This window comes from Ictalurus furcatus, chromosome 4, assembly GCF_023375685.1.
Source record: "Ictalurus furcatus strain D&B chromosome 4, Billie_1.0, whole genome shotgun sequence".
Lineage (NCBI taxonomy): Eukaryota > Metazoa > Chordata > Actinopteri > Siluriformes > Ictaluridae > Ictalurus > Ictalurus furcatus.
The window spans coordinates 16,412,434-16,434,680 of record NC_071258.1 but is presented as its reverse complement, the minus strand read 5'-3'; the positions used below and the strand labels follow the sequence as shown (position 1 = coordinate 16,434,680).

Genomic DNA, 22,247 nt, shown 5'->3' with positions numbered 1-22,247 from the left:
AATACAACTTGACAGTCTCTGTTGGCAGTATCTCTCTGTATGCTGGTTGTCTTCAGCTCAAGCACTTTACGTACTGTAGAGAGCTTCATACCCAGGGTATGGATCATCACATCTTCTCATCCTGGTCTGCCATTGACTTGAGAGTTCTACGATAGACGAGAGTTCTCTCTCTTGAGGGCAGACCCCCCGTTGACAGCAGCTTCGTACCGGACCTTCACGTGTACATCGCATGTTCTTGTAGTCAGCTGCTGCCTTGTAGTTCTTGTAGTCAGCTTCAGCTCCTGGTCTCCCTCCTTCGGGTGAACACCTCCCCCCGTTGAGGCGGTAATGCCTCACCCGTAACAATGCACCCAGCTCCTTTCCTGTGAATAGATAGCTTCATAAATAACAGTTAGTTGTCTCATATATGTTTTTTGATCCATCTGCAATTACTCCAGTGGCAGTCCTTCATAAGGAACAGACACAGTCATGGGTCGACCTGTAAGCATTTCATGCGGTGTTAGATACATATTGCTGTTAGTCTGCATGCGATAGGTCATTACTGCAAGAGGTAGAGCATCTACCGAAATATGTTTAGTATCAGCACAAATTACGTTAAACTTGAGATGGTATGCTAGATCTAGGACCTATCCCTGGTCAAGGAAAAAAAAAATTTGAGCACAAATCTCACACTCAGATTATCCTCCACCGTTGCCTGTAAGTACAGAGATCATTCCTCTACCTTCCCCCTCGCACACTGGTTAAAATCATGGGCATCTGTAATACATACAGTGCAAAGTGCAGAAGGTACAATTAGAATTCAATTAACTATTTGCTCGGTATGTTAAAGTGGCGTTCCAATTCATTCTAAAACCTCACTGCATTCGCACAACTCCAAACCGATGACACAATCCATGGGCATAAACGTCAGTATTTATCTATATATTTATATATTATCAATTTTACCCTTAACCAGGTTGCACTCTGTAATGATAGCTTTTAATTCAGCCAATTGGGCAGATCAGGGTGCTCATAATGTTTGTGAAATTTCAGACTTGAAACTTCAGACTTTTAAGCTCGAGGAAATATGAATTTCGGCTAGGCAATCGTGAGTGTTCTCAGAGACTGGCTCCACAGAATTAATTAGGCACACTAATAGGTTTAAGAGTTTCATTTTGGGTGGCACATAGACTAACCCCATATCCCCATATCCTGTTCTTTCAAAATAGAAATGACCTGGTGTGATGAGTGTAAGATCGATGTGTGAGAGAGCAATTTTCCCAGTGATCTGCACTAAGAGAGCATCTCCAGCCGTGGCACGCACCGTGCTGGCAATCCTTGTGCCACCAAATTCAATGTTTTCAATACATAAACTACAGACCTGCAAGCGCCCCAGACTCCTGAGCCGGGACCCCCCCAGCTCTACATACATATTCTACATACAACATACTATAAGTAATGGAGATGACTAGTTAGTTGACTTTGCAACTTTTGTGTAAAATGCCATCCTCTTCCAGCCTTAAACATTGGTTACTGGGTGGGTTGTATTGCAGAACTTATCGCAGTTGTTATCACAGCTTGCTGTAATAATGCTAGACTAAGTGGGCATGTTCCTTCATCCTTTTCTGAGGATTGAAGAGATTGTTTACAGGACACAGGATGACTATACTTCACTTTAGCTTATTACAGTGTACTTGTTACTTGCCGTGCTTCAACCTTATGCAGCCCATAATGTGCCAGGTTTGTTAGTGAGTTCAAGATGAGGGGTGCCATCATCACTGTCCACTTTGGAAACTGGAGACAGACAACTGGGAACACACAACTGCAAAACCCATCATTAAATGTTCAATTTATGCATCAGATCAAGGCCTATTAAAAAAGGTGAATATTTTTCAAGTGATTCACTGTATACTGATTTTACTAATGCAGAAAGCCATTAAACATTCAAAATGAGGAGACTTCTGATGTTTACAGAGCACACACATTGTTCGATATAAATCAATCACAAGGCCCTGATTGTGTGGAGTCTGTATTTCTAAACTTAGCAGCTGATATTATTTCATCTCTTTTGACTTATCTTTTTAATCTTTCATTAGACAACGGGGTTATACCAGAAGTTTGGAAATCAGCTTTTTTTTTTTTTTATTAAACCAGGGAAATCCCACTATATTAGATCATTACAGTCCAATCCCAAAGCCTCCTGTCCTATGTCCCTTGTAGAAAGCCTTTTCAGTGAACTGTTGACATGTTATCAGTTTGAAAAAAAGTCTAAGGTCATAAAAACATATCATCACAACAGCTGTTTTGAAAGCCCTAAAACAATGTCACGGTACCTTCTGCACTTCCCTGTTTGTCGATTTATCAAAGGCTTTCGACACAGTGGATCATGAGATATTGCTGCAGAGATTAAATAATGTTGGTCTATCAAATCATTTAAAAATTATTAAAGTAATCTCAACTTCTCTAATCAAACGAATAACACCTCACATAAAGGGGTCTTCCACTCTCATGTTTAGTTAATCTGTAAAAGAGTTCTAGTCTGTTGACTTTAAAAATACAAACTCAATTGGCAAAGATTCATTCTTATCCCTTCCTGATTTCCTTTCTTAATATCCTTCTGGTGCATGAAAAACAAAATCCTTTAGTCTAGGACTATTTGTGATGTACACTAACCTAATATGTTAATATCCCATCTGTGCTAACAAGTGATAATCCCAATAATATAGAACTAAAATAGAGTAAATGAGGTTGAGATCTAGACATGTATTTACAGTTCTCTAGTCACTTTTATCCCACTAATTTTTATTCAAAACAACCTAGTGAATTTGGTTTTATGTGTACAACAATAGTGTTTAGCCTAAATGGTAGACATGCATGCACCCCTTCATCCCTTATTAACTTATAACTGTACCACACTCAAAATATCACTCAGACCCTTCATACATGACATTTAAATTTTGTTCACTTTATTTAAATATATCTAATTAGGAGTAATGTGAATGTGTATTTAACTTAGTCTAAAATAAAATTTATTATCCATGAGCTTTGTTTCAATTTACCACCAATTTGTTTCCTTGGCTGAGCACCCATTTGTGAAAAGGCATAAGATTCCTTCTATAAATGTATCCATTTCATTTAAACTGTATTTGACCATATTAAGGTAGTGTTAAATCTACTCATGTCACAAACCACATTTCCCATCCTGCACTGCAGTCCACAAACATGGCTGCCATGGACTGCAATTCCCAGATCACACACACCTGCATCCAGTTCACAGCTCAGTCACAGCTACCGTATAAAGATTTATCAATTCACTTCACAGAATGTGCAGTATATGCTCCATTCCTCGAGTTTGTGACCACTGCTCTGTATTATTTAAATATTGCAACTCGTATACTTTGTATGACATATCCATAGCACACCATATATATATATATATATATATATATATATATATATATATATATATATATATATATATATATATATATATATATACACACACAACTACTTTATTCTATTCACCAATCTACGGTTCAGAAAAGAAACAAATCACTTCAAACTACACTGTTGCAAAGAGACTGTAATTAAACTAACTCACAAACTCACATCAGCACAACATGTCAGCAAAAGGAACCATTATGCAAGGCTGCCTAATCCAGATACTCGTACTCCCTGCAAAACCCGAATTCCGCATTAAGTAATCACCACCTTATTCTAATGTTACGGACTCAGATATCACATCTGTAACAGGCGTACAACACCTTACAGAGAGTTCAAAATGTGCAGACTACTACTGCCATCTGATCTTACTAATTATTCATCACTGGACATAACCAGCATTTAAAGAGAAAATATGCAGAAATTATTCATCATTATGCAACATGAATACCACACGCCAGAAGAACTCACACTTACACTGCTTAACAATGTATAGACACGTACCCGTATAGGAATCACAGATACACAAATTAGTTATGGTTATTCCAGCTCTTGTTAGTGAGTCAGTTCACTTGACTTACTTACATTTAATACTGCTGTGAAGGTACAGTGCTCTCTAAACCGAATGTTTAGGCTCAACATTATCTCAACAGGGAGGATGTGACCTAGCCTGATACGGACCACATTGCACATGTCTCACTTCGGTCCTTGTGATTTGGCCTCAGAGTTAGGCAGAGACTGTAACCTCGGGTCTGTTTTACTTTTCAGGTTTTTTTTTTATTAATTTGTTAAGTACATCACTCACAAGGAACAGGTTCAAATGTCAGCTGATCAATTTTATCATTAGTCAAGCAAAGATGTCGATATGCCTGTGCAGAAGAAACAACGTGGCACAACACATAAACTACCATTAAAGTTCTCTCCGGACTGATAACATCAAAAAATACTGATTGATTTTAATTTTTACAGAAATATGTTTAAGCAGGTGACTTTAATGTGTAGTGTGAAATTTGATAACTAAAAGATTGTAAAAAGGGGAAGAAAAAAGGAAAAAAAAAATCTCTCGCACGCGCTCTCTCCCTCTCTTGCGCGCTCTGTGTTTAGATGAACGTCATCATGGAACTCAAAACACTTTCATTCAGTTTCCAAACAGGGAAACACACAGGATTCAAATTAAAATTAAAAGAATGATTTGGAGCTCCGGCGCGTCTGCTTCTGACCAGCTGTGTACCCAATATAAATATGGAACTGTATACAATCCGCTCAACACGGTCTCAATCCAGTCTGGTGTCATGCCAGGAGACTGAGGAGCCGGGCCGGACGGAGACCCTCCCTCATAACTTGGAACACGCACAGTAACACCATAATACTAAACAAACAATAAACACACATAAAACTCTTTCAGGCGAACCACACAGACAGTTTTGCAAAACACCAATCATTTTTGAGTTATGACAACTTTAAATTAATTTCAACCAACGAACCACACCGAGTTGGAGAAATTAGCTTTTCCTCTACAGTCAAATGTATTCAATTAAAACTCATTTAATAATCTGTATAATAATCACAAGTTTTTAACTTGATTACTCATAAAAATCATGTTGTTCCAACTAGTTTTTCCACATTATTTAAAAGGAATTTAAGTGTTATGTACTTAATTACCATAATTGTGAGCACAATTTTTTATAACTTACTAACTTCAAGTTGTATAACAATAGTTACTAAAATACTACAAATATTATACCTAACATCTCTGCAGGATTTATAGACAAGGCACTGAATGAAATGAGCAATATAGACAAAAAAGAAACACTCTGTGTCGACTACTTTTTATCTCCCATAGAACTATCCACAGCCCATAGGCTGCTGAAAGAGCAAGCTAACTACAATTGAGCTACTGAGATTATAAGGCTGTATGTGTAAATGACAAACCAAACCATGTATTCTATAATCTGGGCTAAGACCTCCTTTTAGGCCTACAGAAAACTATTCCTTTTTTTTTTATCTCTCTGCTCACATGTCATAAAAGAGAAACCCTTTATTATAACTTAATTTATGGAATATAAATGAAAGGTCCAAATGGACTTTCTCCTCCACATTTCGAGCGTCTGACTCACTCATTTCTCAACAATGGCTTCTGGGGCCTGAAAATGCACACTTTTTTCCACCTTCAGTCTTCCTTTTTCCCTGGATCACACAATGTGGGAATATGTTTTTATATATTACAGGTCTAGAAGTTCTGATTTACACAACGGGCAATCAGGCAGATGTCTAAAATATTTACAATGTTCTTGACTGCTCCCCAATTTTTAAAACATTCATGCAGCAGTTATTGATACCAAAGTAATTATAATACAAACAGTCCCACCCGACTCACACAAAGTCTGTACCAAATTCAAAACATTCAATGAAAAAGCAGAAATATCTCACAACGTTCTATGTTACCCATCTCAATCTGAAGAGCACACACATAGTGGTTGTTTTTTTTTTTTTTTTAATTTTTTTTTTTTTTTTTTTCCCCTTTCACACAGAAGCAGGCCTGCACAGAAAAGAACACACACTCACTCACACTTATCTCCAAAACTAATTTTTGGAGTTTATCACACATGCATGCAAGCTCTCACACCAACATTATATTCACACACTGTTACACCTATTTATATTATCACACACACATTTGTTAATACACATTCATACACCGGGCACGCTTCTCTTGACGGGTCCTTTCCCCGAGTTGCGTGACCCGGACCTGGGCCCAGGATTTATACCCCTGTCTATCCAGACCTGGACTCAATCCAGCGGTATTAGGGGTCCCCCACCAATGCAGCCGCCACCTCTAGTGGCCGGTATCTGGGGTTTGAGGCCTCATATCCACCTGCTTCCTATCCAGCCCTGGAATTTTTAACCAGCGGTATTGCAGGACTTTCACTCACACAACACATACAATTTCATTAAACAGTCTTATGAACCTTATACATACCCCTTATACAATTACAATCGGTTCACACTTCTCTTACCTCTTCTCACTCACTCAAGGTTCTTTTGGAGACCAACTTTAGTCTTTCTTCCCACCCCGGGGGCTTCCCAATCGTAACAACAGACCACTAAGACAGAGCTTTGAAATATCAGGCGTCTGCAATGCCTTCTTCCTACACGGCCTATCTGTTGCTTAGAGAGTGAAGTCCCACGGGAGAGATTACAGACATATAGATCTTAACCCAGTCCCTTCGTGGTCACCAAATGCTGGCCCAAATTTAGCCTATCACCCAAAGACACTTAAAATTCAACATAGAAGCAAATACTCACATCTGTAAACCCAGTTGGAGATAGAAAAAAAGATACCAGCCGTGAGTGAGAAGAAGCAAGGGTCCAGATTTATTGGTTCCGTTCCACCACACGAGATCCACACCGATGAGAATTCTCAGAAGTGATCTGACACCTGGAGCTCAAGCTCCAGTATTTATACTGTATTTACACAGTAGATAACCAATATATTTTAGAAAGACTATGATATCAATACCAATAGGGTTAAAAAAGAGCTCATCTACATTACCATGATGTTTAAAAAGAGGCTTATCAAATTTACCATTATGTTTTGAAAGAGGACTTTCTGACTACCATTATGTTTTGAAAGAGGACTTTCTGACTACCATTATGTTTTGAAAGAGGACTTTCTGACTACCATTAGGATTGAAAGTGGGAGAGAGAGAAAACAATTATAGAGAGACCTTAGTCTCATGTTGTTATCTCATACTGTTATGTGTGTGCGTTGGGCCTTTGTGTGTGTTATGTCTGCACGCCTGCCCTTGACTATACGAGAGTGTGTGTGTTTCTCAGCCTGCCCTCCTCAGCTCTTATATTTCTCTGTGACTAATAAACCATAGTGTGTTACTCTTAAAGATCTTAAAGTGTGAATCCAACCAGTCCTGTGAATTTTCAATAAAATTACATATTACTCATACTAGGTCTCCCTCCTGTTTATTTCATGTCATTTTTATCCACAACAGCTGCAAGGTTTTCATTCCTCATCCAGTGAGTGTTTCTACTGGCATTAAGTGGGCTGGACATGCTACCTCAGCCTGTGACACCTGTGCCTTGCTCCACACAGATGTTCTCTCATTTAATGTCACCACATGCCATAATTTTAGAAGAGCGGTCACCACTCAGTGTTGCATCCCAGGCATCACGATTTGTAATCAAACATACGTCCCTCCTCATAGGGTCACTGATATTATTACTCCATTTATGTTTCTGTGGTGTGTAGAAAACCATGGTGTTTCACCCCAGTAGGTGAAATTTCTAAGGCATTATGTACAGTGGGGGAAAAAAGTATTGAAAGCATCAAAAAAAATTTCAGTGAATATATTTCCAATGAGGCTATTCACTTGAATTGTCACCAGACATCAGTATTATAAAGAATTCACAATAATAAAGTCCATAAATAAAGTTATGTGTAATAAAGTGGAATGACAAAGGAAAAAAGTATTGAACACGTTTTATGTATATATGTATATACAAGGTTTTAGAATGGCCCAGTCAATCACCTGACTTGAATCCAATTGAACAAGATTTAAAGACAATATGTTTAGAAGAATCGGCCAAAATCACACCTCAATATTATGGCCGATTAATTTCTTCATACAGGAAGCGTCTTGAAGCTGTCATTACAAACAAAGGCTTCTCCACTAAGTATTAAATAAATTTCAGTGAAATTGTTCAATATTTTTTCCCTGTGTCATCCCTCGTTATTACACATAACTTCATTTATGGTCTTTAATGTTTGGATTTCTTTATATGTGTGACTTTCTTGAGTTAATACCAAAGTCTGATGAAAATTTCATGTGAATGGCCTCATTGGAAATATATTTACTGAAAAATATGTTGACACGTTCAATACTTATTTCCCCCACTGTATCTCACTGTCATCACTAACTGATTGTTCAGTATCTTGCCTGTAGTCAAAATTTTTGGAGCAGATTTCTAGGTGCTCCTTTTCCTAATTATGGTGTCATGATAAACCTTGATCAAATTTGTATGTTATCTCATGAAGTCGAGAAATGGCTAATGATACTGCAAAATCCTTAGGCATCATATCCAACACATTGCAATCACAACGGATGATGATTTTGCAGAATCGGGTCAGTTTAGATTATATCTTAGCACAACAAGGAGGAACTGTACAGGTCCTAAGTGCTGGTTGAATGTGTCCAACCCTACTCTAAAATTGACACAACACATTAATGACCTATGGAATGATAAGTGTGAGCGTCAGCAACTTGAACCTGTTTGTCCAAAGAGTACGTTTCAGATGGCGCTGATCTAAAATTGGCTGCATACTTCCATCTTTTTTGCAGACCAGGAAATAACGGCTGTAAAAACCTCCCTCCCTCAGGTAACAGGGTACATGTTCTATGACCCCTTTGTCCAAGAGGGATCTTTCTTACTACGCAAACATCAGGCTCTGCTCTGTGCTGACTACTGTGGTGAGCACACCTCTGAACCGAGGGGGTTGAGCTCCGAATTGGACCTGTAATCCTGTTCTCTGATGGAAAGAACCCATGGAGACACATTTGGCAGTAGTTTCCACACTGCTAGATGGTCTTTTAGTGATGTTAACTCTTCCACATTCTGTTGGAGGGAAAGCATCAGATTTTCATTGTCCTGTGACAGCTCGCTGATCAGAGAAGATTGAAAATTTGGGATGACTTGTTAGGCCTGCAACACTGCCATTATCTGCAGTGACCTACAAGCAAGACCCACTACTGCATAGGCCTTGCCCACCAATGCTACGGTGGCCTTACATGGCTTGGATGGAAAAGCCGGCCCTCCTAAATTACCTGCCGTCAATGGGGAGAGATAGCTCGCAAGCGCCTCCTCCACCTTCAGCATAGCTAAAGAGCCATGCTGTTCATTCCCCACGATGGCCGAATAATCCAACATCGCAGGGTTATGAATACAGCTTATGCATGGTTTTCCCACAGAAGCGTGATATTTTGTCATGCACTTCTGCAGTGTGAGAGATTTATTTTCACTGGGGAGAAAAAAGCTCATCCAGCCTTAGTAATCACTTCAAGCAGCTCTTTATATGCTTGAGAGCTGCTCTCCATTTTTGGCAAACCCTTCTGGCTCCTCTGAGTCAGAGAGGAATTTTTCTTTTTTTGGCTTTCTGTAGCTGACAGAGGATTTTTTATCTTGGCTTTCCATAGCGGAAGGAGGAGCCGCGGAAGGAGGAGCCGCGAAGAGAGCGCCAAAATCCAGCGGAGAGCCGGACCTGGAAGACAGGGCAAGAGATAGAGCAGCGCTCGTCTCCGGCTCCTCTTCCAGAGCCATACAAGATCTCCAGGACCTGAGACGAGTGGCTGCCTTGGCAGCGACCGGCCCAGATCCGCAAGGCTCTGAAACCCAACTCACTTCGGCCGAGAAGAGAGCAAGTCGTGAGCAGAGCTGCCTAATTGTAAGGCGTTCACAATGCGCACAGTCAAGACCTCTCAAGGGCTGCTGTGGCATTCTCCACCCGTAGGGACTTCACACAGAAAGTGTGCAGTCCTCCCTGTGATGAACAGGAGCAAGGTGTAACACACTTCCTGAGTTCTCTCACTCATACTTTTCTCCCATTTTATTTTATTTTTTTGGAAAAGAGAGAGGAAATGAAGAGTCTTTTTGCGAGCGTTACACAAATGACCGACATGCAGTCTCGCTGAAGATAATAAAGCTGACGGCCCGGTTCACAGGTGTCATTTATACATCACGCAACGCACTTAATTGCTATGTCACCTGATCACGTCATCCAGAAATGATGAGGTAGAAGGTGATTGAAATACATCAGTCTGTGAAGGGTTACAAAGCTATTTCAAAGGCTCTGGGACTCGAAAGGATCACATTGAGAGCTATTATCTCCAAATGGAAATTCTCGGCACATCAGTGAACCTTCCCAGAAGTGGCCAACTTTCCAAATTTCATCCAAATGCACAACAACTACTCAACCAGCAAGTCACAAAAGATACAAGGACAACATCAAAGGAACTACAGGCCTCTCTTGCATCAATAAAGGTTACTATTCATGGCATCACTATCATAATGACATTGCTAACCCAGAAGAACATTAAGGCTCATCTGAATTTTACCAAAACATGCCTTTATAATCCTCAAACCTTTTATTCTGTGGATTGATGCTTCAAAAATGGAAATTTTTGGAAGACATGATTCCTGTTACATCTGGCGTAAATCAAACACAGAATTCCACAAAAAGAACATCATACCTACAGTCAAGCATGCTGGTGGTAGAGTGATAGTGTAGGGATGCTTTGCTGCTTCAGGGCCTGGGCAGCTTGCAACAATTGGGAGAAATATGAATTCTGCTCTCTACCAGAAAATGCTGAAGGTCCCATGTTCAGTGCATAAGTTGAAACTCAGGGGCAACTGGATTATGCAGCAAGACAATGATCCAAAGCATAGGAGTAAATCCTAGTCCTAGAAGTAAGTGAAAGACTGATCTCCAGCTATAGCAATCATTTGGTTGCAGTTATTGCTGCTAATGGTGGAACAACCAGATTTTGAGTTTAAGGAGGCAATTAGTTTTTCACACTGGTGACAGGTGTTAGATAACTTTTTTTGTTTCAATAAGAAAAAAAAAATGTATTGTGTGTTTACTCCGCCTTTGTATTTAATTTGAAGATCTAAAACTATTTATTATGAGATATACACAAAAATACTTTTTCACAATAGATTGCACTGTACGTTTGTCTTTTATTTGTCTCACCTTGCTGTTGTTTTTGTTATGTTCTTTTGGTTATGGTTTATTCCTCACCTTAGTGTTTTTGCCTCATGTTCATAGCTTCTTTTGTGTTTATTTTGAGTATTATTAGTAACTTAATCTGCACTTGCATCCATTTCTGCCTCCAATCTCTGACATTAAGCAAACAAAAAAAATCAGTCTGAATAAAACACTGAGAGCTGTATTTATAGCTAAATGCTCACAAGTGTTAACAAACTCTCAACACTAGATTTGGCTGCTGACCACTATCTAACCCTTCTCTGACTACAAACCACACAGTAAGAGTTTGGCAAGACCAAGAGTGTCGGCAAGAGTTTGGCAAGAGTGCAGCAGGTCCAGATAGAATTTATGAATTAATTGAAAACAACAATTAATTATTATCATATTAGAAACTTTAAGGAAATGTGTTTTATATAAAACATGTAGATGTTAAAGAATATCAAAATGTTTTAGGAATTAGTTGTTTAAAACAGTCCAATCTATGCTGTCATATGTGAGTTCAATCTAAAATGTAGATCTCACATATGGCATCAGTTATCAGTGCCAGCATAATAATAATAATAATAATAATAATAATAATAATGATAATAATAACACACTTAGGCCACTGGCTACTTAACCACTGATTGGGTCGTCACTTTCTGTTCCTACTGCACATTTTTCCACAGTCACCACCAGGAACATCACACCCTTTCTGGATTTGTGACAGGCAGTACAAACTGGTACAATTAGAACACCAGTGTATGAGACTTGTCTGAGGCATCCTTGAACTTCGGCAACCACAAAATCACTTCCACATTAAAAGTCACCATGTAATAATTACCTTCAGCTGTATCGCTAAGGCACTTGAATATCAATGGAATGGAATTGAGTGCTCCCCCTTTGCTAGCTTTATTGACTGACCCTCATGCTAGGTTTAAGAGTTGAATGCTTTGAATTAACTAAAGAAGAGCCCAGACATTTCTGAACTGGACATTTGAACATTTGTGCAACTCTTACACCCTAGCAATACACATTAGTAACAGCAAGAGGGAATTCTGCTCTCTGTAACCAAACAAAAAACATTTTCTACTGCAGTGTACTGTGAATTTGAATATCTCCTGCGACAATTGTGGTTTATGTGTCACGTTTCTAGGTTTTGTGTAGATTACAGTATGCAAAATATAAAAATGTGTCACATAATCTACCATAGAAGATTACATAGATTACACAGATACATAAATTACATATGTAGGCCCATATAGCTATAGCATGTATTATTTTAAACCTATGTCTTGCAAGGGTGTGAGAAATAACCCAGCATTGAATATGTCTGTCTTTAAATGATGTCTTGAAACCATGATTTTCATAAAATATTTGAATATAAATTGATTTAATAAATGAATATTTTGTTAATGAATTAAGATTTATTTATTTATTGCTAATTACAGGTGAATATTGGTACTGTACAACTATCTAAAATAGAATATAAAATGATTTAATATGATTATATACTGCTTTGATGTAAAAATGTGTAGGATTATGCATTGTATTTAAGTGTGTTTGTAATAATCAGATCATCCTAATATTCTCTATTGAACCAGCCTAATAAATTAGATTTAAATGTGAATTCATAAATATTGTAATATAAATATAATGCTCAACAGTTTGAATAAAAAGTTGGAATAAATTACAATAGCCATACTTCATTAAAATGTGAGATTTTAGGAAGCAGTCAGATTGAGGCTGATATTTTTGTCATTTCTTTCTCATTTAACCAATAATACTCCATCCTTTGTTAATTTGTTTAAACAAAACCTAGGGTAAACTTACCAACAACCACAGTGCCTTCCTTGATACAGCCTTCAAATCAAACAGTCATGTGGTGACCAGCCATCACTTGGAGGAATGTCATGATGGGCTATAAGGGCATGGCATAGTTAAAAGTGGCTCTAGGGGTGGTCAGAAGACTTCAGTATTAGACATGAGTGGCAGACAGTAAGAGAGGTCAAACCTTTGACATTTGCTGTGACACCAGCCCTCTATTTTTATGCCTAGCCTTCTCTTGCCAATTTTTTTTTCTCCTTTGCCCTGTATAGAGGTATTAAGTTGCAAATGTCATAGAATATACTTTGTCGGTACAGACATTGTATGCATGTGTATGTGGTTCCATTTCCTCTCAGTGACCTCTGTTGGTACAATTTAGACATTCTTTATATGATCAATTTGTCATCTGTGTGGCACACTACAAAATTCTTTATGGACCACTTACAAGCCAATTATGCTGACATTCCTGACATAGGAGGAGCTAAAAAATATTTAAAAGCTAACAAATATCAAAATAGGTCAGCTTGACAAGGCAAGTAATCTAGTCAAGACTTTAGTAAAAGATAATGATTGTCATAAGAGAAGGTGTAGGGAGAAAGTGTGAAACTGACTGCTTAATCTAACTGCTGCCTTATGAATAACATACTTGCTCTATTTGTGTTCATGTGTGATACATGAAAACTTATGTTTTTTTTTGCTTTATCCCTTTCACATTTATTAACAGAAGTGCATGTGCGCTAATTATAATTATAATCTGTGTCCTAATTATAATTTTGTGTTTTAATGTCCAATAGGTAAGTTTTTTATGCATAACAGAGTAAGTGGATACATCTTAGATTTCTAAATGGGTTCTCCTTGGAGCCCTGTCTGATAGGGAAATCCTACATAGAACATTTAAGCATTCCCCCAAAGGGATAAACCAAGGAATCCTTTAAAGTCCTAAAACATTTTTTTCTAAGAGCATACACTGGGATTGAATCCTATACTTTTTTTTTTTTTTTTTAATCTTCCATAGTGTCCTGCATTTCTGTGTATCATGCAATTATCAATACTTGCTCAGCATTCTGTTTCCAAGACAAAATCATCACCAAATAAAGGGCTTAATCAGCCAATTATGTCACATCATAAGCAAAGACATTTAATAGGGACTAGCACATTGAAATTGAAATCTCTCTACGGACAAGGTTTGATGTTTAATCTGCCCCCTCAGGCTACAACAAAAATTGCAGACTATAACTTTGCAACAACATTATGTTTAATAGAGCACACATTAAAACAATTCTGCTGGAAAGGAGCAGTGAAAAGTACATCATTCAGAACACAAGCTCTGCATTTACGTTGTAGCGAATTTCCACTGGGCTCGTCAGCCATACATTTTGTTAATAGGTCAGACAGTCATGCAGCAGAAGTGCACACACATTATGGAACATAAAATCCAAGCCATAGGGAATAGAGCTTTGAATGTTAGTCATCAAAGAAATATATGGACTATTATGCAGAGAACCTGGGGGAAAGAGAGGCTGAAAGGTTACATATTCAGTGCTTTTTAAAAAAAAAAAAAAAAAAACTTAACAAAGATGTTAACCACTCTCTTTCCCCTCCCAAAAGCATCAACTCATTTTAGCATCTTTTCATTTCATAAAGTCACTTTTTAGGGACAGTAAAATCCCAGGAAGTGGTGTTTTCAAATGTGACTATAATTCACCTGTACCTTTGTGGAGGTTGTGCAATACTGGATATGGGATAATAGTGGTCAATATTCAACAGGGTTTTGAGTGACTCCCTATGGCATTAGTGACTGGAACATATTGATTCTTGCATCTTTGCCATTGCATTGACTTAACATGCCACTGGAGTCTGTGAAAGGGGGTCTGATGATCCCTGATATATATGTAACAGATTTGTTTTAATTATGTGTGCAAACAGCATGGAAATTGGATCGTTGACTGAAGTGGTGTGACTGGAACAATAATAGCACTAATTGCTTTTGCTTTGCTTCCTCCGTAGATCAATAGTTTGAGATGCACTCTGTGTAGATCTGGCAGTGGGGCAATAAGCTGCCTGGAAAGCTGATTCAGAGCTGCTTGAATGTGTAAATGAAATGTTTATGTTAGAACTTTTGAGTATATCCCATGCATTTCTAAGCATCTATCATATATTTAATATATTTTGTTATTTTTAGTATTTTACTATTTTCTATAAGCAGTGCTGTGTCTATCGGTCAGCTGTTAATTTGATGTTATTCACTTGGTTTTGCAGTGACCATTTTGCTGCCGTCACTGGCTGAGGGTCTCACCATCCCCAGCCTTAGTCCCAAAACATTGCTACAACTACAAAACCCTGTGAAATAAAACACTCAGACGGTTAGACCAATTTAGTGAGTGGACTCCCTTCCTTTCAGATGTGCCTTCCCGTGCTGCAGCTATTTCTCCATGCCCAGCAGGGAATCCGCTTTGTGGCTTTTAATAACCTGCCTTTCGGTGTGCTACCTCCTGAGACACATTCTTCTCTCTCTTTCTTTGTCTTTTTCTCTTTATTTTTGCCAGTCTGTTTCTAACCTACCAGCAGCTGGGTGGAGGAGAAGTGAGGGCCTGAGAAATGGAGGCGGTAGCAACAATTTTTTTCCAGTTGCTCAACACCCTAATCCACCTCCTTTTCTGCCCAGCTTGAGCATTATATTGCAGTTTCATTGACTGGGAGGTGTTCTGTTGCAGCGGAATAAATAATCAAGGGGATCTTAGCCAAACGATTAACTTGTCAGTCAAGCCTGTATGGTGGGGAGAGGACAGGAGAGGGAAAGAGGGGGTGGGATGGAGGAGGGTATAGGTGGTGTAAATCCCGGAATACCAGGGGCCACCGGCACAAATAGGCAGGAATGCTGGCTGCCGTCGCTGACTGCTCCACACCACCTGTTACAGAAGGCAACATGTGCTGAGTGTATTAACCATTCTGCTACTGGGACCTAACCGTTGGCCACAGCTAGGCCAGCACCCTAGTATGATTGAGACATCTCTCTCTGTCACACTCACACACACACACAAACAAAGCTGTATAAACTACAATGATTAACCTTCCTTGTTTCAGTCTTCATGGTCTGGTTCTCAAGAATAAATTATTCAATGTCATATGTTTAATTACACCCACACCGTGTGTGAATACCTAAATGCCCGTTGAACTATCACTCACAGTTATAGATCTAATGTCTACATTTTTCATCCCTAAAACGGTGCTAAAAACAGTATTTCCATTTATGTTAGTATGGGTGAAAAAGACCTTTTTCTCATTGCTATGCTGTGATACATTTAATGTATGCATACTTTTTACAGTAAACTCAATCATAAATAGCTAAATCTATCATCTGTAGGACCACACTGTGCACACTATCCTAGAGGATTACAATACACTTGCTTGTATCTTCCCATAACATTGATGGCGCTGAGCTGATTATGGAAATAAGTACAAAAACTTGCTCTGCTGCTTGGAGGCTCTGTGTCATATTTGTTTTGGTGCATAAAATCAATTTTTCATGGTTGATCCCAGGACATAGCAAGATATAGTCCTATTTCAGCAAGTAGTAAAGGAAAAGTAATTGTATACTAATTGTATATATGAGCCAAAAGCAAAGGGAATTTACAAAGAGCATATTGGTAACCTTTGAAAATCCTTTTGGTCCTCTTCCCAGTGTTTATCACAGTTTATCATCAATAGAAAGTCATCTGATATGCAGAAGACTCAAAGAAGATAAAGATTAGCCTCTGTAACACTTGTCCCCTGATGTCTGCTTTTTTATTAGTCTGTCACAGTCAAATAATGATTATATATTTATTCTATATGCATCTCTTTTGTGTGTTCATTCTTTACTTATCTAAGTGCGAGATATAATATATATATATATATATATATTATATATAAGTGTTGCTGAAAGTTTTACATCCCCACTAAAAACCCTTACCCAAATCACTTCTTTTTCCCTCCTTATAGATCCATTACTTATTCATCTTGGGAACCTGTGAGTAAATGATCGTGGGGACTAAATATTCAGGTTTGTCATACTGTAGGCATTACCATCTTGGGAAAGTCTCACTGGTTCCCTTAACGTGCTGTGTGTGGAGGAAAAAAGATTTTGCATGTGTATGTGTGCAAGTGTGCATGTGAATGGGTGTTTAGCCTTAAAAGTATGTTCAAAGCCTTGTATGAATGCTGGAACTAATGAGCAGGTACCTACACTGGGTTGTGGCAGGTAGAGAGGGGACATAGCACAGTGAAGCCTGCTGCTTGTAATCATTTGGGGCTGCTCTCATCACTGTGGGTCCTGCACATCCCCAGTGCAGAGAGAGAGAGAGAGAGAGAGAGAGAGAGAGAGAGAGAGAGAGAGAGAGAGCACAAGGAAGGGGAGTACAATCCAGCAGCTGCCAAGCTGTCATGGAGAGGACAGCAAGCTTCTAGGGGGATGGGAGAGGAAGGGCACTGCCTCAAGAGACATAAGAGTCAAGGTGAGGGTGGAATGTCCTGATGAGCAGAATATATGTGAGAGACAGAGTATGATTATTTATGTGTTCTAGAGTGAGGTGAATTAAGTGGAAGAATAAAAATATTTTATTTTATTCTTTTTTGTGTGTAAGAGATAGTGGTAAGAAGCATTTGAAGTTCCTCAGAAACCAATGAACTATCACCAAACTGTGAACATTCATATAAAGATCTCTTTTTACCCCTCTTAACTGCCAGGGGCACCTTTTTATAATTTCTTGTGTGCCTGTGAACACATGTGGAAACCTTCCAACAAAGTCACAAAGTGACTGTTGTTCTCCATTCTTCATACATATTTCAGGCTCATATACATCTTGGGCATACCTGTGTAACAGTTTGGAACTATGATCAGAGCCACAGGTAACCCATTTTCTAAAGCTGGTAATAGACTCCTAACATCTGCTAGAACATCATGACTGCTGAAGCAGTGTTTTCATACTTGGTGGTATCCATTTAGATTTCTGTGGGTACAAGCTTTATTTGGGTTCTCTTTTAAGCTTGCTAGCCTTGCTGTCATGAGGTAGCTACAAACTGTTCTATTGCTCAGTATATCACTCATCTCAGTCCCTCAGTCCAGTTTCCCTTGGTCACCAATTTTTTCTCAAACATGCCACTAGCATGGTTGAGTTTGCAAAGTTGGTTTCTAGTTTCTGGTTTGCTTGCATAGTTGAGTCACTGTTTATACCTAGCCTGCTATGTCATCCACTTGCTAACAATACCAGGCATTTTCACATCATCATTAACACATCATATTCTAGCTGACACTTGGGCCTATGGCTAGTGCTGCTAGCTTAGTTTAGTCAAGGCATTGTTGGTAATTGGTCTGCACTTATATAGCACTTTTTTTAACCTTAGCAGTTCCAAAGCACTTTACACTGTGTCTGATTCACCCGTTCATACACACACTCACATACTATCATCATATCATCATGGTAGAAGAGCTGCCATGCAAGGCACTAACTTGCCATCAGGAGTAACTTGGGGTTCAGTGTCTTGCCCAAGGACAGTTTGGCATGTGGGGTCATGTGGGCCAGGAATCGAACTGCCAACCCTACGATTAGCGGACAACCCGCTCTACCACCTGAGCCACAGCTGCCCCTAATTGTTCTGCTAGCCCAATATGTTAGCCACATTGCTAATATTAAAGGGATGGAAATTGGTTTCCTTCCAATCAGCCCTTTTATTCTCCCTGCCAGACCATTCTCCCTCATGCTGTTCTCAGTTTAGCGGCTAGGCAAGCTAGTTCAGCAAATACACTGTGCAAATACACTGAGTAACTAATATGCCATGCTGCAGGAGACCAACTACTGCCAACATAGTAAACCTGCTGGCAGATTTTTACCTGATTTGGAGTCTATTGAACCAAACATCACAGACACCCACACCCATGTCCTGCATAGACAAATAAATAGAGTAAGACATGACACATTTTAGTAGATTTAATTAAATTGGATTAGATTAGAGACTTTTTTTTTATTATCATTCAACCCGAATACAGTGACAGTGCTATAAATATAAATAATTAATTCTCATTCCCATGTAGTAATGAGAAGAAACAAGATAGGGAGTTGGAAAGGTTAATGGCTATAATTGCTAGTGCATGATGGGGTTTGTGTCCATTAATTCTGAGGAAGGTGAGCAGCAGGCCACATTGGTATGTTCTTCCGGATGACAGAGGTACAAAAAGTTTATAGGAGGGATGAGAAGGGTCAGCCACTATTCTGGTGGCTTTACTGAGGCAGCATTTGTGGTATATGTCATAGGTAGATTTAGAACCTGCTTATGATGATTCTAAAACTGAAGGCACACCAGGCCCTTCAATGGAGCCCTTTCTTATAGCCCAAGGACCGGTCTTCCTTCACTTTCCTCATACCAGGAGTTCAAGTTTGTGTCATAGCACAGCCAGATCCCACCTACTTCCTAATATTCCAGTGATTTCTCTCCCTCTTGTCTCTGTGTGCGCGCGTGTGTTTGTCTGAGCGTAGCACTCCAGTTCCTGCCCTGCCTAATTGAAAATTGATGTCACCTACTTCTCATCTACTCACCCAATCTGCAGAGTTTATAAGCCCCGGTTTTTCAGCTTCGCAGTGCCAGATTGTTCTGGCTTCAGTGCAATTCACTGCTCATGCTGCCAGCCCAGCCCAGCCCAGCCCAGCCCAGCCCAGCCCAGCCCAGCCCAGCCCAGCCCAGCGATCTTCTGCTCTGTAGTTAGCTCTCATGCTGCCAACCCAAGGTCAAGTCCTGGCTTTGACAACAATCTAACCTGCTCATGTTCAGCCTCACTCTCCCTTCCCCCGTGGTGCATCAGCTGTACATCATCTCTCATGCAGTGGACCTTAGTTAGAATCCTGACAATGACTACTCCTTATCAAACTCCTTTCCCATTCACCCCAGTATCAATGACCCTCCAATAAATCCTGTTTACTTTCAGTCCTGTGTCTGTGTTCTGTATTTGGGTCCCCTTGTCTCTGTGTTCCACATAACAATATTCCCCAGTCACTCCATAAAATGGACCCTAAACAGCACCCACCATTTCTAAATGAACAACTGACCTTGACCTGACCTGGCTGCTGTCAGGACCCTTTACAGCCAAAAACATTTCCATTGGGCAACTACGTTAGTTCTATGGTTCTATTATGTTGCAGGGGGACAGACACCAGTTGTTATCAGCCCCCATCCTTCATGGGCCTGATCAATGTCAGACCTCAACAAATTGCTGTGCAGACCCAATAATTTTGTCACCTCATGGACAGAGGTGCGCGCCACGTGGTAAACCCTATGGTTCCGGACAATAATGGTGCAATGGTTTTCATTTGATTCTAGACTCTAGAGAGGATGGAAGTGATTTCTAAAAGCCATACCCCATTACACGCTAAGGCTATCAGATGTAATTCATGCTGTATAGACACAGGATATGTTCACATTAGTGGATCTTTACAATGCATACCTGGGGTGGTCTTGGAAGATCAGAACACAGATGCTTTTAAAATTTGCCTTCCATATACAGACACTCAAATTTAAAGTTCTACCTTTCTGTCTCTCTCTGGAGCCATGAGTGTTCACAAGATGTATGTAAGCAGACCTGTGGCTACTGATGGCCAGAGGAATCAGGATACTACCATAATTGGATGACTGTTTTACTAGATAGATAGATAGATAGATGTACTTTATTGATTCTGCAAGAGAAATTATGTTTGCAGCAGCATGAAGATTAACAGTGAAATTAAAAGCAGAATTGCAGAGCTACAAAAAACCACTGAATATTAAATAAAGATTTGTACAACATCAAAAAGAGTAATGGAAATAAATAAAAGAAAAAAGGAGAAATATAATCATATGCAAAAATGGCAGTGAATAATATATACAACAGATGGTTCTGCAGTAGTGTGTTCACCTATCACAGAGAGATGTACAGTGTTATGGTGAAAGGTAAGAATGATTTCCTGAAATATTCTTTATGGAAGCGGCGCTAAATGAGTCTGTTGGAAAATGAGATCTGCTGTCTGTATGTGCCCCCATAAAGAAGCAGGTTATTCAGGACACATCCAACCACTTCACATACATTACGAGTCTCATGGTGAACTGAGTAAGATCTCCGTAACACCAAAACCGGCAACACAATCCACTGGCTTGAAGTTAGATTTATTGAGACTGTGAGTTCAATTGCATGGTTTGCTAAAAAATGCAGACTTATCATGCTAAGAAAATCATAAGTCAACAAACAGCATGAGTAGTATAAAACTAGTTACTAATTGTTGCTATTTTGTGTTAGATTATAAGGATGTCATTTTTCACACCCATCCAGTGCAGACTACTGTTGCACTGAAATGCTCGTAACTGCCAGCTTGAAGTCTCTGACTCAGATTCGTCTAGTTCCTCTCAAGGTTTCTTCCTCTTAAAACATCTTAGGGAGTTTTTCCTTGCCACCGTCGCCACTCAGTGGCTTGCTCAGTTGGGATAAATTCGCACCTTTAATATCTGTATACTATGTTGATATTTCTGTAAAGCTGCTTTGAGACAATGTCTATTGTAAAAAGCGCTATACAAATAAAATTGAATTGAATTGAATTGAATAGATTCGGTGTACACAAAGTTGCAAATACGACTTACACAATTCATGAATGTTTAAGAAAAACAAACAGATAAACTAATAAATTATGTAGTGACTGAAAGATTCACTGATTCAAACACTGACCTGCTAAATTTTATATATATATATATATTTTAAAAACTTAAACAAATAAACATATAACACAGACCTATGTAAAATGAAAAGTCATTTATAGATATCTATGGAACTAGCCATGCTTTGGTATTCACTTAGAATTTTGCAATTTGCAAATGAACTTCCCCGTGACCCTGTCGAATAAGTGATATAGAAAATGGATGGATGGAAGGATGCAAATGAACTTAAGGAATAACTCATGGCAGTGACCTACACTGATTCATTTTCCCTAGTAACTGGTTTGAAAAGACTGAATCATTCATGAATGAAACATGTCTATTACACATTTAAATCTTGTACACAATAAACATATGTGCTTGTGCCTAATATTTAAGAGTTACCATTAGGTTTAGAGTTATGGCATAAATGTGTTGCTTTACTTACTATGCTCTACAATTCCATCTCTAAACTAAAAATCTTTACATGCCAAGTTTGTGTAGGCTATTTCATCAATCTGCATTTGTGATTTTCTAAGAAGCCACACCCACATATATC

At 39.0% G+C, this 22,247-nt stretch overlaps 1 protein-coding gene across 1 annotated transcript in view; it reads right to left on the bottom strand.

The window, feature by feature from the left end:
• Window positions 1-13,228, bottom strand: part of LOC128606790 (uncharacterized) — a 60,655-nt gene extending 47,427 nt beyond the window's left edge. The window contains exon 1 of the mRNA XM_053623205.1: window positions 13,007-13,228. The gene's annotated coding sequence lies outside the window, so the exon portion shown is untranslated. The remainder of the gene's footprint in view (window positions 1-13,006) is intronic.
• Window positions 13,229-22,247: the final 9,019 nt, after the last annotated feature.